General features: G+C 42.3%; 1 pseudogene; it reads left to right on the top strand.

The window, feature by feature from the left end:
• The first annotated feature begins 5,798 nt into the window (after window positions 1-5,798).
• The window catches only part of LOC109457629 (dnaJ homolog subfamily C member 21), a 48,028-nt pseudogene continuing 35,179 nt past the window's right edge, over window positions 5,799-18,647 (top strand).

Genomic DNA, 18,647 nt, shown 5'->3' on the forward strand with positions numbered 1-18,647 from the left:
TGCCTCTTTGTTCTTATTTTAACAGGGAAAGAAATGCCCTCATTTCTCTCCTTTCTCCCACCCACCGTTGCTTTTTCACTGTGATGGTGTGTTTGCTGTCACCTTTTGGTGACAAATGTGCACCTTGTGGGTGCTGAATTTATTCAGCTAATCCACCTGGGAAAGATTACAAATGAGGAACAAGGGTAGAATCTAAAAGACACTTGTAAAAGGGAAAAAAGTGGCTTTAGAATGATGCTGGGGTAGCATCTCCTCCAGCCAGGCTTCGAAAAGGAAGTGACAGGGGACAAATTAAAATCTGCTTACTACGTATTTACAAAACGAGGCCAAAGGACAGTAGGAAAGGAAAATGCAAAGGCTCTACCGGAATAGTGATTATGGGCAATCAAATGTGCACTAAATCAATTGCCTCAAAGTAGGTAATATTCAGAATTAATCTGTCATGCCTTTGGTATGTGTCTCCGACTTGTAAGGCGGGAAGTGGAGGAGGGTGGCTAAGGAGATAATGCCATGCAAAAATAATTCTTAATACAAGCAAAGCCAAATGAAGGATGCTCTTTCAGCCGAGAGACTTGACATTCAAGAGGCAATGGAGGGATAAGGAATGCAAACAGCTGTTACTTACTGGGCTATTGACAATAAATCTTGGTCCAAGCTACTCAAAAGTCGCCAAGCGGCCCCGGGGAAGGTTTCTGCTGCTCTGTTCTTGGGAGAGGGCTTGGCAGGAGGGGGAGAAGAGAACTCAGGGTGAGATGAAAAGCTACTGTGCCCACTGTATTCCCTACATCTATGCTTGTTGAAAATCACCAAGGTGCAGGAAAAAAGATACCTGCAGCCCGTGGGGAAGCCAGTTCAATCAGAGCCGTTGTTTATTCGGCGTCTGATATGCGCAGAGAACGCTTTACTTATGGTGGTATCTTTAATCATCACAACCCCTGTGAAAACCAGGTAACATGTCTGTTTTTCAAATAAACTTAATTTTGGAATAGTTTGAGATTTAGAGAAAACTTGCAAAGGCAGTGCAGAGATTTTCAGTGTCCTCCTCACCCAGTTTTCCCCATTGTCCGTCTCTTACGTCACCGGGATGCATTTGTCAAAACTAAGCAACTGACATGTTAGGTTATTATTAACCAAGTTCCACACTCTATTTGGATTTCACCAGTTTTCCCATTGACGTCCTTGTCTTAGTCCGCTTGGGCTACTGTAACAAAAGTACCAAAGACTGGGTTTTTGAAGCGCCACGATTTCTCACAGTTCTGGAGGCTGGGAGGTCCAAGATCAAGGTGCTGGCAGACTGGGTGCCTGACGAGGCCCCGCTTCCTGGTTCATAGATGGCTGTCTTCTTGCTGTGTCTTCACATGGAGGAAGGGGCAAGGAAGCTCTGTGGGGTCCCTTTTATAAGGGCACTAATGCCATTTATGAGGGCTCCACCTTCATGGCCTAATTACCTCCCAAGGCCCACCTCCTATACCATCACCTTGGGTGCTAGGTTTCAACATATGAATTTTGGAGGGGACACAAACATCCACTTGGCAGCAGTCCTCTTTTTGTTTTAGGATTCCATCCAGGGGCCACATCACATGTAGTCATCATGTTCCCCAGTGTCCCCTGGTCTGTGCCAGTCTCTCAGTCTTTCCTTGTTTTTCATACCGTTGACTGTCATGAGGAGTGCTCGTTATCTTTATTCTAACAGGTCAGGAAATGACGCCTCAGAGAGGTTCAATGACTTGTCCAAGTTCAGACAGCTTCCAGAGGCAGTGCTGGCTTACTACTAAGCCTGTTTCTCAGACTTGAGCGTGCATTAGAATCACCAGGTGGGCTTGTTAGCATTCAGACTGCTGGAACCCACCCCCAAGTTTCAGAGTCAGTAGCTCTGGAGTGAAACCAGAATTTGCATTTCTTGCAAGTTCTCAGGGGATGACATTTTGAGAACAACTGTATTAAGCCAAGTCCCATTGGAGCTGTTTACCCAGATCAAATTAATGAGATAGTTGTCAAATCTCCATTTCACTTTCTGAAGTGTAGAAATGAAATTGGACTCTGAAATAACTTTTCCTTCTTTTCTCTCTCCCTTCCTCCCTTTCTCTTGATCCCATTTTGAGCATCTCTGAACTAGGCACAAGAGGAATAGTCAAAGGTGCTTCTTACCTTGGGCAGTGGAAAGAACACAGTGTTGGCAGCCTGGCGGAGATGGATCTGTGCCTCCTTCTATCACACGGGAAGCGAACTGGTGACTTCACACGAGTCTCTTTGTCTTAGTGTCCTCACCTGAAAAGTGTTGAAAACTAATTTCTGCCTTAGACATTGAACTGAGGGAATTATTGAAAAAAGGGGAGACTGACAGATGAAACAATGTGAACTTCATATATTACCTTGGAATTAGTAATGTGTTTTCTTTCTTCTTGAGAAGGTTTCTATATTATTGATTCAAACTTTATTCATGCTCTTTTTTTTTGTTTTTCAATGCTGCTACAAAGCTGAAATGTGCTAAAAGCAAAATGTAGATTTTGTTAACTATTGATTTAAGAATTAAGCCACTAAGAGGAATGGACAATCGGGTCTCATGAAAAAGGCCTACTCATTTGTGAACTTAAATAATGAATGGCAAAGCAAACCTTTATGCCAGTGTAATAGCATCCAGTGACCTGGCATTTAAGAAAGCCACAGGTAAGAAATTACCACGCCATTGTTAGTTACTTAAAAACATTTTACTTGTATTAGGTGTTGTTTTCTGGAGCAGTATATAAAGAAATAATTCAAAACTGCATTCCTTCTATTAGATGATTTTGACCCTGGGTCTATTTTAAATATTTCTTTAAAAAGATCTTGAAGGGCAGAAAAATAAAAATACCCAACCTCCCAGTGTTATCTGAAAAAGTGTTGCAAATTTTCTGAAAACCTTTGAAGAATTCCTAATCTTAAGTACTCCCATATCAATGATTAATATTATTTTCAAGCTCTCTCCCTGTTTCTTGATTAGGAGCTCAGCATGACTTTTAAGTCAGGCCCAATTCACAATAAAATATGAAACTTTAGTTGTTTTATTTGTTATCCTTCACATCTCTGCTCCTTAATCATTTAAAACACTTCCAAACAATCACAGATTTTCTAAAACAAAGTGCAAATCATCTTGCACATAGGCCTTGGGCAGAGAACAGAATTCTGTGTGTATTAGCATATTTAATCATCCCATTTTGGGGAAAGATAATCCATTTTAATTTTTTCAGACCGTTCGCTTGCTTTCATTATTTACTTCAAAGATCAACTTGACGACTATTTTTCTTCACAACAAGGCTTATGGTATTACTCCAAATCCATCTGATTTCATGGCCCTCAAGGTTGCTTTCATGTATTATACATTTCTCAATTGGCAGTGTTTATTAGGTGGAAACTTACAACTTTTTGTAGAACTATTATCTTGCAGAAATTGTTGCTAGGGTTTTCTGGAAGAGAAGGAAATATTAACGTTTTCAGAGGGAAGCTCAGGGGCAGTTTGCTAAACCTATTCAATAATTGTGTGTTGGGTCATGCTTCTGAGATGTGCACTATTTCCCTTTGTCTCCTGGTATTTCTAGCCCACCACCCCCATTTGAGCAGTGAGTTACTCTGTGCTCCTTGCCTCAGGCAGGGTTTGCAGTAGACTCATTTCTTTTAACTCCTTTTCACATCAAGATCCTAAAACCATTAATGAGAATAGGATTTAACCACAGAGGGCTTTTCCCCAGACTTAGAAAAGGGGGCCTTGTAAAAATTCCTGGGTTTCTGAGCTTGCAGAGCAGCTCAGAGAGAGCTAGTAGACTTTGAAACTGGAATTGCATATGGCTGCAAGTAACAGAGACCACAGTTTCCTAATATGGTGGTTTAAGCAGTCCACAAAGTGGTCTAAACAAACACACAGAAGTTCAGAGGCAGGCAGTCTAAAGCTGATGTGCCGGTGACACAAAGATATCAGGAACTTTTATCTCTTTGTTCTTCCACCCTCACTTTAGTCTCAAGGTTGCCTCATATTCCAAGATGGCTACTAGAGCACCAGCCATCACATCTGCATTCTTGGCAGCAGGAAGGTTGAAACAGTGCATCTCCCACGCAAAGCAACTCCTTTTGAAAGATCTGTCCCTAAAGTCACACGTGGTACATCTACTTATATCTCACTAGACAGAACTTAGTCCCATGGCTGTATCTAGCTGAAAGGGAGGCTGGGAAGTTCAGCATTTATAATGGAGCTCTGTTTCGATGGGTATTTGGAAAGGAAGTAGCAACACATGCCACGGACCTGAAGGGACTCGAGGACTGAAGCCAGGTGAGCTACATGCTTGATGTGGATCAATGACCAGATGCTGTGTGCCCTCTGTCCTCTACGATGAACGGGTACAATGATACAGCAGTGAAACCTTACCACAACCTTGGCGGAGGGAGTAGGGAGGCACCTGTGACCTTGAGGCGAAAGGGATGACGCCTGAAATAGAAATTAAGCAGCGTTATAGAAAATAAACCTTTGATTTCTTAAACAACTGATTTGGACTGAGATCTGTACGCATTATTGGGGTAGGTCATCAAAGCGTTCGAGCTTTGATTCAAAGTGGAAGGAGAACTGACTCTGGGTGATGAACACACAATGGGATTTATAGATGATGTAATACAGAATTGTACACCTGAAATCTATGTAATCTTACTAACAATTGTCACCCCAATAAATTTAATAAAATAAAATTAAAAAAAAAAAAAAAAAGGTACTAAAATAGAAAAAAAAAAAACAAAAAAACGAGTCACCAGGACTTGATTCACTGCCTTTGTCGTAAACATGCAAAGTTTTGGAAGGCTTGAGCAGTATTTTTCTAAAATGACCCACTAATCGCTAAGGACAGGGGCTGCATCTTTGATCTCTGCAGAGTGCCTGACAAACTTCACGGGTGTTTGTTCAATGGATGAATAAATGATGGTAACGTAAGAGGTTTTAGTCCCCCATATCTATTTTCATCTCTGGATTAGTCAGAACGCCTTTGGTTGCAAGTTAACAGAACCTGAAGTCCAAATGCTTAAGACAAAAGGCAATTTACTGGCTCTTGCAATTTAAACCAGTGGACGTCAGGCACGGCTGGATCTAGCGGTTCAATGATCTCCTCAGAATAAGGTTCTGTCCTGTCCAACACCGTTTTCTCTTCACTGGCTTCCTCCTCAGGTAGACCCTCCCCTCATGGCGGCAGAATGACAGTTAGTAGCTTCCCGAAGACGGTACCTTTTAGCTTTTTGTCTAGTGAATGAGAATATCTTCTCTCAGGCAGCAGCGAGCAGGGTCCCTCCACGAAGGCGCGTGGGCTCTGATTGTCCCGACTTGGGAGAGAAGCCCTCTCAGAACCGTCCGCTCAGTCGTGACAGGCACTACGACTGAAGGCCCATCGTGTCCGTCACGGTCCCGTCACGCGCCGCAGGCCGGCGCTTCTGTCCACGACGGACGACACATATGACGGGGGTTCCATACGATGATAAAGGAGCCGAGCAATTCCTGTCACGTCGCGCGCCCCGGCCGCTGTGTTGCCGGAGCCTCCGTGAGGTGACGCCAGAGTCGCTGTGACGTGATGACGGAGCCTCTGTGATGCGAGGCTGGAGCTGCCGGGAGGTGACGTGACGTGACGTGACGTGACGTGACGTAATGCTGCTGTGACGTAAAGGTGGTAGCACAGAGGTTGCGTAAATCGACACAGCTGTGGTTGAGGTGGCAAACAACCTTCCCCGCGCTGTGGGTGAGGACGCCCCTTGAGGAGCTCGCAGGGGGAAGGAGCTCGTAGGTTCCTGAGGAAATGGCGAACGACGCGTTGGAACGGGAACCGGAATGCATAGCTGAGGACGAGGAAAGGCAACTGCAGGAGGAGACGGAGGACCCCCCGCCCCCCGAGAAGATACACAGCGAGGGCGTTGGCGGAAGCTTTTGCAGACCACCAGCTCCTTAACAAGTTTGACAACGTGGACTCAACACCGAAAGGTTTTCATTACCATAGAGGGATGTTCGTGGTGCGTGTTCTCTGCTTCTCAGCGAATCTGTGATGAAGAAAGAACAGACCCAGCGAACCACCACGGACTTGTTTCTGCAAAGAGTGACGCCTCCCCAAGAAGATCCTCAAGTAGCTCCTTCCGGAGGTTGTTCCAGAAGCGGGCGTTGTTGTCACAGATGACAGCTCCGCGTGTGCCCCGAGGCAGGAGACAGTGACATTGGCGTCCCGACTCTGTAAGTCCAGGCTAATGTGTGTCTTTGTTCTCAACAAAAAAAGGGGGGAAAAAAAAGCCTATAGAATAAGGCTAGAAAGCAAGCACATGTTTTTGTGCAGCTGTACAATGTATGTTTTAAGCTGAGTAGTTCAGGGCTTTTATTATTTATGCGGCCCAAGCATCCGCTGTGCTCTGCTGGCCTCCGTAGGAATCAGAGCAGATCAGCGTCAACCAGTATTTCATTTCCCCTCAAGAGTCCAAAACCCTCCTCAAAATACCTGCACAGTCTCAGGTCGCGTACATTCGCCACCACCGGTTTTGAAATCTGGATTTTGGACATATTATCTCTGATTTTTCCATGCTAACCTGGCTGTGAAAGGAAGATCTGTCTTCAATACGCAGCATATACTATTTTAGGTAGGATTTAAAAAATCTACTAAGCTTATTCTTTGTATAGAACAGTGGGCTGCAAACTTTTCTATGAAAGGTCAGAGGGTAAATATTTTCATCTTTGGGGGCCATATGGTCCCTGTTGCAGCTGCTCTCCGCTGCCGTTGTGGCCGGGCGCATTTGGCCAGTTGGTGGGCTGTAGTTTGTGGATCTCCGGTATGTCAGAAGGCTTTGGGTTTTGGTCCATTAACGTAGCTTTAGACAAACATTGTACATTTTCTTGTTTGACGTTTTTTTCAGCAGACTCAGAAAACTAGCATTTGCAGGTATATAAATCACATCACCTGAAACCTTGCATTGCAGGTGTATAAATCGCATCACCTGAAGTCTCTTTGGGCTGTTATAACACAATACCATAGACTGGGTGGCTTAAAGAACAAATATTTGTTTCTCACAGTTACGGAGGCTGGGAATTGCAAAGTCAACGTGCAGCAGATTCGATGTCAGGTGAGGGCCCACTTCCTGGTTCCTAGTCATCTTCTCGCTGTGTCCTCTCACGGTGGGAGGGGAAAGGGGGTCTCTTTTATAAGGGCATGAATCCCATTGATGAGAGCCCCACCTTCATGACTTAATCACCTCTCAAAGGCCTTGCATCCCAATACTATCACATTGAGGGTTGAAATTTCAACATGTGAATCTGGGGGGGTGGGGCACAAATATTCAGTCCATAGTACCTCGTAAGGACTCCCTCCCTAGCCAAACCTTAGTCAGGCTACCTTGAATCTGCTTCTCGAGTTGACCTTGTCCTTGGCTGGCCATCTTTGGCCAGGGGGTCCTTGGCCTGCTGAGTCCAGTTCAGCAAGAATCCTCCCCACACCCCCGCCCTGGATACCTAATGAAGCCCCTCCCAATAATTTTCACCCAAGGGCTCCCTCACCCCACCCTTTTAGCTATAAATAACCACCTACCCCTGTTGTATTTGGAATTGGGTTCAATCTCTTCCCTATTGCTGTTATCTTGAGTAGTTTTCCTTGCCTGTTTAACTTGTCTGGTGCGATTTTTCTTGGGCACACCTTAACATTTTCATTCTTTTTTTTAGAATTTTCAGGTTTTATGTATTAAAATTCATATATAATACATAGTTTTTTAAAGATGGTTTTTTTGTAGCGTTTTTCTCTCTTTTCCCCATCTTTCCCCCTGACTTTCCCCTTAAAATTTTAGAGAAAATTAGCTACCAGCTGGCTCAGAAATGCATGTCCTCAGCAAAGCGACTCCTCTTCCAGGGTCTGAAGTATCAAAAACCCCATGAATTTACTCAACAGAGCTTTCTAGGCACCTTCATGAAGGGTACGGCCTTCTGGAAAGTGAGTCAGTGTCTCTCTGTGTTGGACACAGTGCAAAACTCTGCATTTTTCTCTTGCAGGCATTTTCAGCTTATTACTATGTGATGATGTTTTTAAACCTTGCATCAGAGGAACGCTCCCTTTCAGGAAAAGGGGGTTGACACGTGGACGAGTTCTGCTCTCGGCCTTGGAAAGAGGTAAGTGACTAGAGATAGCAGCTGTTACTGTTGCTGTATGCCCTTGACAGCACAGAGGGTGTGAGTCTGCCCTCCCAGTTGGATTGGACCAAGATCCAGCACACATATTAGAGAAACCCAAATGGGGTGCACAGTGACGTATGAGTCCATCGGCATTCCTTGATAACTTGGCATACAAGGACTTAAACATAAAAGGTCTTATTTTTCTCACCTAATACGAAGTCTGGCAGTAGGCAGCTGTTGGCATGAGGTCAGCAGCTGGACTCTATGTCAGCCGTTACTTCTTCAGTTCTGTTGTTATGCCTATTTCCTCATAGCTTCAGGGGTCACAGCCATGTTCTAGGTCAGAAGAAGGGTAAAGCCAGATACATCTGTTCGTTTTTACAGGAAAGCAAAAACTCTTCCCCTAACTGCTTGGCAGTTTCTCTTATACCTCATTGGCTAGGACTGGCTGGGAAAGCAGGATGAAGGAGTTTATAACTGGCTTGGAGCCTCAGATCCATCATTAGCTGCTTTCTGGAGCTGGGTGCATTATTGCCTGCTCCCCTCTCCAAACCCCCAAATCAGAGTTTTATTAACAAGGGAGTTGGATAATTCACAGAATCTGCCACAGACACCATTGCGGGAAGACCCTTTCTCTGCTGCCCACGTCCATGATGTCTCCTCCTTATTCATAAATTTGGAGCTCAAATGTTTTCTTGTCTGAGGCACTGAGTCATTCAAGATCTGGTGCTATTTTTTAAACATTAAATTTAATTTTATTATTAGTTTCAGTGTACAAAATAACATAATGATTAGACATTTACACCCCTCACAAAGTGATAACTCCACCCCTCTGACATCATACATAGATATTACAATACCATTGACTATATTCCCTATGCTTTTCTTTACATCCTGTCTTTACAACATTATTGATTATATTCCTCATACTGTATTTCACATTCCTGTGACTACTTTTCAACTACCGAGTTGTACTTTCTAATCCCTTCACCTTCTGACCTATCTCCCAACCCCCCTCCCATCTAGCACCCATCAGTTTGTTCTCTGTATCTATGTGTCTATTTCTGTTTTGTTTGCTCATTTATTCTGTTCTTTAGATTCCACATAAAAGTGAGATCATACGGTATTTGTCTTTCTCAGTCTGACTTATTTCACTTAGAATAATATCCTCTAGGTCCATCCATGTTGTTGCAAATGGTAAGATTTCATTCTTTGTTTATGGCAGAGTAATACTCCATTGTATAAATATACCACAATCTCTTTATCCAATCGTTTATTGATGGGTATTTCGGTTGTTTGCATATCTTGGCTGTTGTGAATAGCACTGCAGTAAACGTAGGTGTGCATGTATTTTTTCGAATTAGTGTTTTGGATTTTTTGATAAATTCCCAGGTGTAGAATTGCTGGGTCATAAGGTAGTGGCTGCACCAATTTGCTATCCCACCAACAGTGCATGTGGGTTCCCTTTTCTCCACATCCTCACCAACACTTGTTGTTTGTTGTTTTATTGATGATAACCATCCTGACAGGTGTGAGGTGGTATCTCATTGTGGTTTTAATTGCATTTCTGTGGTGATTAGTGACGTTGAACATCTTTTCAAATGTCTGTTGGCCATCAGTATGTCCTCTTTGGAGAAATGTCTATTCATGTCCTCTGCCCATTTTTTAAATTGGATTGTTTGTTTTTTGGGGGTTGAGTTGTATGAGTTTTTTTCCCCATAAATTTTGGATATTAACGCCTTATCAGATGTATTATTGGCAAATACCATCTCCCATTCACTAGAATGCCTTTTTGTTTTGTCGATGGTTTCCTTTGCTTTTTAGTTTGATGTGTCCCATAACAATTTTCATTCTTAACATCTTTCCCTTTGGCTAAGTTACCAGATAACTGCCTGCTGACCTACATTATGTAGTAATGACAGTGGCTGTATCGGTCAGGCTCAGGGCAGGAAACAGAGGAAAGACTCAACAGAACTGATTGTACAGTTTTTAAGGAAGGGACTATCTCCAAGGTGTGGTGAGGGCTAAGGAAACCCAGCAAGAGGTGATGAAGAACCCAAGGGCCAGCAACAGTGGGGAAGCTCTTAGGAATACCTAACACATAAAGGAACAAGTGAAAAAAGCAGTTCCCAAAAATTCATCCCAGCCAGGGTGGAGGGTCCCTCAGAAGAGCTGTGCCTTAAGGTAGAGGAACACACCACCTCTAACCAAAGCTAGACGGAAAGGCAGCCTGGTGACTGATGACCCTGACCTCTCTGTTCTCCTGGCCCCGAATTTTCTACTCAAGTCTCCCATGGAAGATCTCAACCAGAAACCACAGGGCAAGAGAGGCTGGTGATGGAGTCCAAGGAAGTCAGCCTCCTGGGAAGCAGAGCAGGGAGGAGCTGGATGCAGAGAGGATATGGGGAGGGGGTGTGGTGAGAGTCAGAGAACATGCATTATAGTAGATCTCTGTTGACGTTTGCTGGACTTTAGTGGAAGAGTTTGTAGTGTTAGCGTATTCAACAATCATGATACAATGATTGCATATGATTTTGGGGAGTGAAATGGAGCTATCGTATTATGTTAAGGAAGTATTTACTATTAAAAAGTTTTTTCTTCTTTTTAAAAGAAGAATGGCTATTGCATCTTATCAATGCTTGCAATTATCTATGTAGATGGTATTCTTATTTTTTCTCTTTTACTCTATTAATATGGTGAATTATATTGATAAGGACGTACTTTGAGAAATAAATCCTTGCATTCCGGGGAGAAACGCCACTTGGTCATGGAACGTAACTGCTGTTGGATTCTGTTTGTTGGTATTTTATCTGGATTTTTGCTTGGATATTCACAAGTGAAAGAGAGGGTGGTCTGTATTTTCTTCTGTGTTGGATTATCTTTTTCACCTTCATAAAAATACACACAAGCTTTTCTCCCTCTTTGATTTTGAAGAATCTATTCTCATCTTGTGACTTTTTTCTCCCCTTGCCAGCTGAACTTGGAAATGCATTTCCCCTATAAACTAATTTGGGAAGCTGTCCTACTTGAACAATGTTGGGTCTTCCTATCTTAGGTAGGTCAGGATAGTCTGGGTTTAATTTCCAGTTCATAGAGTTTGAAGGAAAAGTGGCTTGGAATAAGCCTGGAGAGGTAAGCAGAGACCTTCAGGCAAAACTCTGCAAAGATTTGGTCCCATTTTAAGAACAAAGGCCAGTGAAGGGTTTTCAACAGGGCAGTTGCACAATCGGATTTTACATTTTAAAATCTGCCTTTCTCATCGTAAGAAAATTACTTTACTCCTCTAAGCTTCAGTTTCTATAGCTATAAATCAGAGAAAAAATTTTATGTTTAGAGTTTGAGAAAATCATTTGAATATCTATGAAATACTTATCCCAATGTCTATCTGGCATATTTTAAGCATTTATAAATAAAACTGATATTATTTTTCAAATATTATTCAATCCAGTTATTCTTTATTTTTATGTTTAAGTAGTGGTTTTGTAGTTCCTTCATATAAAAACCAGACTCTTTTTGCAAAGGTCATTGCTAGACCCACACATATACTTTTGGGAGTAGAACCTTTTTACATTGTTTTGTGGGAGAACTATTGATTTCCCTATACTTATCTTGTATCCAGCCATCTTACTGAACTCTTGTTAATTCCTGTATTTCATCAGCTACTTTTCTTGATTTTCTTGGTTATTCAGTCATGTTGTCTGCACACAGTTGCTTTCCTTTACAAACCATTATTTGTGAATTACCTTCAACTTGAATTTGTTTGGAGGATAATATTTGTCCTTGGCGTTCAAGCCAGAATTGCATATTGCAAATAGATTGTTGGATGGAGAAGCGATCCACAGTTTAAATTACCTCAGCAGTTGAATAGGATGGTAATTGCAATGATTGCATATGACACCATTTGGAAATTAAAAGTTGGACATTTAACCTGCCAGGTGGAATAAAAACAGGCTATTATGTGTATGATTGAGTTTAATGTGCTGTTTATATGACCTTCACATTCCCCTGGTGAAATTATGCATTTATTCCCTCTTGAACCAAGAAAGGGTCAGAGGAGTTTAAATACATACCTCTTTCCCTCACACCTTACTGTGGATTTGGAATAGAAAATGGGTCTCTGTTTGTAGAATTGCTGATGGTGTTTGTCACTCAAAAGATATTATGTATATTTAAATGTAAATCAGCATGTGGAGGCATATGGCTCCTAGTGTAGTCCCGGACATACAATAGGTGCCGTAGACTAAATGTTTGTGACCTCCCTCCCCAAAATTTGTACGTTGAAACCTCACCCTCAGTGTGATAGTATTAGGAGGGGGTGACTATGGGGTGTGAATAGGTCATGAGAGTGAAGCCCTCATGGGCAAGATTAGCACCCTTATAAAAGAGACCCCAGAGAGCTCTCGCACCCTTTTCCATCATAGGCGAGTACAGCGAGAAGAGGGCTCTCACCATACGGCACCTGTGCCAGCGCCTTGATCTTGAACTTCCCATTCTCCAGAACTGTGGGAAATAAATGTCTGTGGTTTAAGTGACCCAGTTTATGGGATTTTTGTTATAGCAGCTGAGTTCACTAAGACAATAGGTATACGAGACATACAGCTTTCCCTCCTTTCCCCTTTAAAGAGGCATATGTCCAAGGACTGTGGCCTATTATTTTCAATCCCCCAATTTTGGTTCTTACCGTGCCCTGTTAGGTCTACACTGTCTGCCTCCTGTCTCTTCTCTCCTCTTCTTCTACCACTTTTCCCTTGCTTCCTTCGCTCCAGCCCCCAAGATTGTGATATTCCTTAAGGTTTTGCACTGGCTGCTCCTCTCTTTCTGGTTTAATCCTTTTTTTTTTTGATCAAATTCTGCTTATCGGAAATGAGGACTTACATGAATATCCCAAATTATCATTCCCTTCCTTGTCACTCTGTATTCCTTCTGCTGTTTAATTTTCTGCGTAACACGTATCACTAGCTGACACTTTTATATTTATCTTATTTGTTCCTATATTTATTGCCTCTCCCAAATCCCTAACACACTATTAGAATGAACTGTTAGGATGTCAGCTATACAAGGATGGAGGCTGTGCCTGCCTGCCTTGCTCTCTGCTCCATCCCTCATGCCTGGGTAGTGCCTGGCACATGGTGGGTGCTTAATGCATATTTGTTGAGTCAATGAATGCATGAAAATTCCAAGCTTTAGCGCATTATTTATGATGATGAGCAATAAAAATGATCATGGACTTAGCAGAGTAAGACAGATGCTGATATTTTTGGGGTGGGAGTGGGGGCTCCCATGGAGGCTGAAGTCTTGCAGCTTGGGCATTGTTACCAACTGAATTGTGATAGTGTGAATTTCCAAGATTAGGCATTCAGAGATATGTAGTGTACATGTCTGCTCATCTCTCTGAGAGTTTCCAACCCTTGCCAGGAGAAGAACATGCAGGGCGCCATGGCTCCTAGAAGGACAAGAGGTATATGGAGAAATGACCTGAATCTAGATGCCCTACTAGTTTATCTAGATCAGCCCAACTCACCCAATCTAAGATGTGTGAGTTAGAGATAAATGTTTCTTGTTGTATGCCATTGAGGTTGAGAGGTTGTTTGTTAATGGAGCAAGAGATGATGGAAACATGCATCATTTCCCACACTTCTTGGAGGACCGAGTACTATTGTCTTCATGGAGTAGTTTGTAAGACAGGTTTGAGCCTTTTCAATGAGGAGGAATGATGATCTGCTTATCTTTCACACAATTCTACATGAATATCACTTTATTCTACAAGACTTTCGGTGAGCGTTGGAGAGGAAAAAATTCCTACTTAAGGTTTAAATTATGGCAAATTGTTTTTTTTTTTTTAATTATACAAAGAGTCGTTTCTTACAATTTATATTTCCATTTTGAATTACTATGAATTTGAATAGGAAGAGGAGAGAAAAGAGAGAATCAGTCATGCATTTTCAGTTTGCCGATTAGTAAGATTCTACACTCTCTGGGAAGTGGTTATTGGCATGCGTTCAGTGGCTCAGTAATCTCAGAGTTGATGCCTCTGTTATTCTCTTGCCCTTTTCCTTGTGACCACAAGATGACTCCAGCTCCAGCCGTGTCATCTTCAAGGCCAGCTTTTTTTTTTCAAGGCCAGTATACGTTTTAATCATAAAAACAAAATTTTTCCCAGATCTACTCAGTACCTTCCTGCTTACAGTGGAAGTGTGTCACATGACTGCCTATAGCTGCAAGGGAGTCTGGGAAATCAAGCAGTTAGCTTTTCCAGGCTCTGTAGTGGGACAAGGCAAGAGTTGGAGAAAGTGGGTTGTGAAAATCAATCAACTGACTGTTGACATAAAAATTAGAATTTCTATTAATACGTCAAGCCTCTTGGAGAACATTCTGGGGAGGAAGCTTGCATCTTCATTGCCAGTGCTCAGACGTTCCTTCCTGTGGGAAAAGGAGTAGCTTACCTGGTGACTGAGAATGATGAAGAGATGCCGTTTTGTGTATTGTCTCTGCCTGCAGGTGAAGTATGCTTCCCCTCTCTCCTTCCTCTTGTTATCCCCCCTGCTGTTTTCCAGATGCTCTGCTTATGCAAAGGCGAGAAAAGACAGAATTCTTGGATGCAAACAGAGGAATCAGGTTCAGCTACCACTGATGAAGCTCACGTTCTGATACTTTTTATCTCATAGTTTTTAATTGGGTCAAATTTTTAAATAGAGAAGGGTACCCATGAACCCAAACACCTTCATTTTTGTGCTTTCAGTTTACATGACTATTTCTCATCCATTTAACAATAACTTGGTGAGTTCAACATCACAGGAATTCTTTAATCCCACTTTGCAGATGAGAAAACTGAGCCTGGAGAGGGAAAGTAAGATACACACAGCTAATGTTGGCATAGGAGAACTCAAGCCTGCTCTTTCCGCTTCAGTATGTGACACTGGCGTTCCTATGGCATTTATTCTACATTCCCTTTGTACAGTCTCATCAATTTTGCGCATCCTGCAGTATCTGTTTTGCATTCTGTTGTCATCCATCCTGCATTTTCCCCTTCAGCCCGGGAGAGCAGCGTCTCAGCAATCGGTCAGTGCTAATATGCCAGCAATTTCCCAAAGCTTGGTTGTTGAGAAGCCTGTTTTTATTTATTATTCTAAGTGTGTTGCTTAGGCAACATTGATTAATGATCAATTTTTACATTACAAAGTAATCATAGGGCCTGATAAAACTGTTTAGGAAGCAGAGGCGGCCTCTTGAGCAGGAGTAAGATGCTCAGCCTTATACAAGGTTGGCTGTGGCTGCCATTTTATAGATTTTTAATTGAGGCTACACTGACTTGACACTTGAGTTTCCAGACTTCATAAAGGGATATTGGCCCTCAGGTGATGTTTTTTTGCTTCTTTGTCTATGAGCGCATTTTGGAGTAGAGCCATGTCAAGTGTGGTAGAACAGTTTTTGGCTCTTAGTTCTATTTTTTTCTCAGTTGCAAGCAATACCTAGCACATACTATGCCCTTAAATGTTTGTTGAACAAATGAATGAATGAATGAATGGACCTTTGGATAGTGTGTACATTGGCCCTGGCTGGTCACAAGTTCTTTCTGTAGGTTTCCTGGGCATTCACACATAGCGTAAGGATTCCAAGAGTCTTCCTGATTCTACAATGATTGGGTGGCATCCGCTCAGTCAGAAAAATTCCTGGAAGGAGGCAATAGACCACTATTGTTAGTCACCTTTGAGATCTGATGGCATAGGTTTGATCCTGTCTCTCCCTTTGTAGCTCAGTAACTTTAGGCAAGTTTCTACCCCATTGAGCCTCAGTTTCTTTATCTGTAAAATAGGAATAGTATTGCCAATCCTTAGTTCATGGGTGGAGCAACATTAAATGAATGAATGCATGTCGAGTGCTTAGCGCTTTGCCTGGCACCTGGTAAGCCTTCTTATTTCTCTTATTTGTTAACTCAAGACCTAATAAAGACAAGACTAAGATTAGCTGAGCATGACTGCATGCACCAGATGGAATGAGAACTCAACAGAGTTTTAAAATTTAGAACTATAGAATTAGTTCAAGTCAAATATTTACAATAATCACAAAAGGAAGTGCAGAGATATTACCAAGACAATTAATGTGCTGAGGCTAAGAGGATAGAGTTTACTCTTGTTGGCTTGGAGCTAGTTCTCTTTGCGACCAACACATTCTTCTGATCCTATTTGCATTTCTCTCCCTGTACTTGGACCTCCTGGTCAGCACGGGGACCATGCTTTGGATTTGTTTGTTTCTGGACCTTCGTTCTCAGTATTTGCCTTGGCAATGTATCAAAGTTTAGATTTCTAACAACAAGGGTGTTATCGGCTCTATTCCCAGAGATAGGGCTTCCCTCCAATTCACTCTGCAAAATGCCTGGTATATTTTCCCAAGAAAGTTTACAGGGTTTTTTTTGTTTGTTTGTCTAGTTGGTTCCCCCCCTCCCCTACCCATCTCCTCTGTTGTTTGTCTTTCACCCATCTTGAGACTTGCACTTTTGGAAATTTTTTGCTGTTGCCTAGTTATAGAGAGTAAAATGCATGGATTTTTAAGTGTACAGTTTAATGAGTTTGGCAAATATTTACAGCCACGTCTTCCAAACCTGTATCAAGATATTGAGCATTTTTATCACCCTAGAAAGGGATCTTTGACGGATTCATACCTACCCATTTCCCATCAATCCCTTTCTTCTTCAAAGGCAACCGTTCTGCTTTGTGTCTTTGTAGATTAATTTTGCATGTTCTTGAACTTCTTTTTCTGTCTTATGTCTGTCAGATTTATCCTTATTGTTGCACAGATTAGAAGTTCATTCCTTTTTATTGTTCAGTAGTGTTCTGTTGTATGAATAGCCTGTGGTTTATGTATCCATTTTTGCATTGATGAATATTAGGGTTGTTTCCAGTTTTAAACTATGAATAAAGCAGCAATTAACGTTCTTTTGCATGCATTTTTTTGCAGGCATATGTTTTCATTTACTTTTGTGGAAAGAGGAGTGGAGTTGCTGAATCATAGACTGAGTGGATGTTTATAGGAATGGCCAACGTGTGGCCCAGGTGGCTGTCCCATCCTGCGTTGCCGTGCCCTTCAGTTGCTTGGTGTCCTCACTAACACTTAGCGTGGTCAGTCCTTTCTATTTGAGCCATTCTAGTGGGTGATGACTAATGATGGTGACCATCTTTTCATGTGCCTTGCGTTTATAGCTCGTTCACATTTCTCCTATTGATGGGAGAGTAATTTCCCAACTGGGGTCTAAAATGAGCACTGTTTTCCACTTGGCTCCAGATAATGGATATACTCCCTTGGCCTGGGTAACTCCTCTGAATACCGTGTGGGGGTTAGTTTTATGTGTCCACTTGACTGGGCCCTGGGCTAGCCAGACATGTCGTCAAACATTATTCTGTGAACATGTTTTTGGATGAAAATTAACATTTAAATCAGTAGACTGAGTCAAGCAGATTGTATTTCCTAATGTGGGTGGGCCTTGTGTAATCTGTTGAAGGCCTGAATAAAACAAAAAGGCTGACGCTCCTGTGAATAAGAGGGAACTCCTCCTGCCTGCCTTCCTGCCTGCCTTTGAGCCAGACATCAGTGGTTTCCTGCTTTCAGACTTGAACTGAAATGGCCCTTCCTGTGCCTTGAGCCTGTTAGCTTCTGGAACGGAACCTACACTTTCAGTTCTCCTGGATCTCCAGCTTGCCAGCTGCAAATCTTGAGACTTGTCAGTCTCCATAATTGCATGAGCCAATTCCTTATATGAACTTTCTTTATATCGGTACATCCTACTGGTTCTCTTTCGCTACTACTCATTCCCCTTCCACCATTTTCTTCCAAAGTGCCTCATTTTTAGCTCTATTCCTGCACAAGCACTTACACATAGCCCTGTGCTGGCTTCGTTCAAACAGCCATAAACATGTGCTCAGTGCTTTTCATTTAACATCTTTGGGATTGCCCTTCCAATCCTTGTAGAAAAACTTATCTGAAGTTATCGTACAGCATTCAGCACGGCCACATTCAGAAATGGAAACCTCCCATTAACATCACATGAAAGAGAACCCCTGGGTGGTGGATGGATCCCTGGCTCGCATGCCATTGCTCCTTAACGTTATTTTCCAACGTCACGATACGATCTGGCAGCGTAGCAATGAAATGGTTCTTGCCCTCCTAATAGCAGACTGACTAACAGAATAACCAGAAGGATGATAAACTTCTGTGGAAAGAGGGTGATTAAAGATACTGATGGATGCGGAGGCACCGCAATAGAGATCTGTCTCCTTATTGCAGGATGGATGCAGACCTTTTTTTCTTCATGACGTGAAGTCAAGCATAACATTGCAGAAAACGGAACTCATATTAATCAAAAGCGCTTATGCAGTGTTTCAGAGACTCGAAGGGCATGTTTCTGTCTTTCTCCCTCTCTTTTTAAACAACCTATCTATTTGCTAGTTTGCTTATCTTCTAATGTATGCATTCATTTTTCTATTCTATAATGTTTATGTGTTATTCATGTACCTAC

The sequence above is a fragment of the Rhinolophus sinicus genome, linkage group LG18 (genome assembly GCF_036562045.2).
Source record: "Rhinolophus sinicus isolate RSC01 linkage group LG18, ASM3656204v1, whole genome shotgun sequence".
Classification (NCBI taxonomy): domain Eukaryota; kingdom Metazoa; phylum Chordata; class Mammalia; order Chiroptera; family Rhinolophidae; genus Rhinolophus; species Rhinolophus sinicus.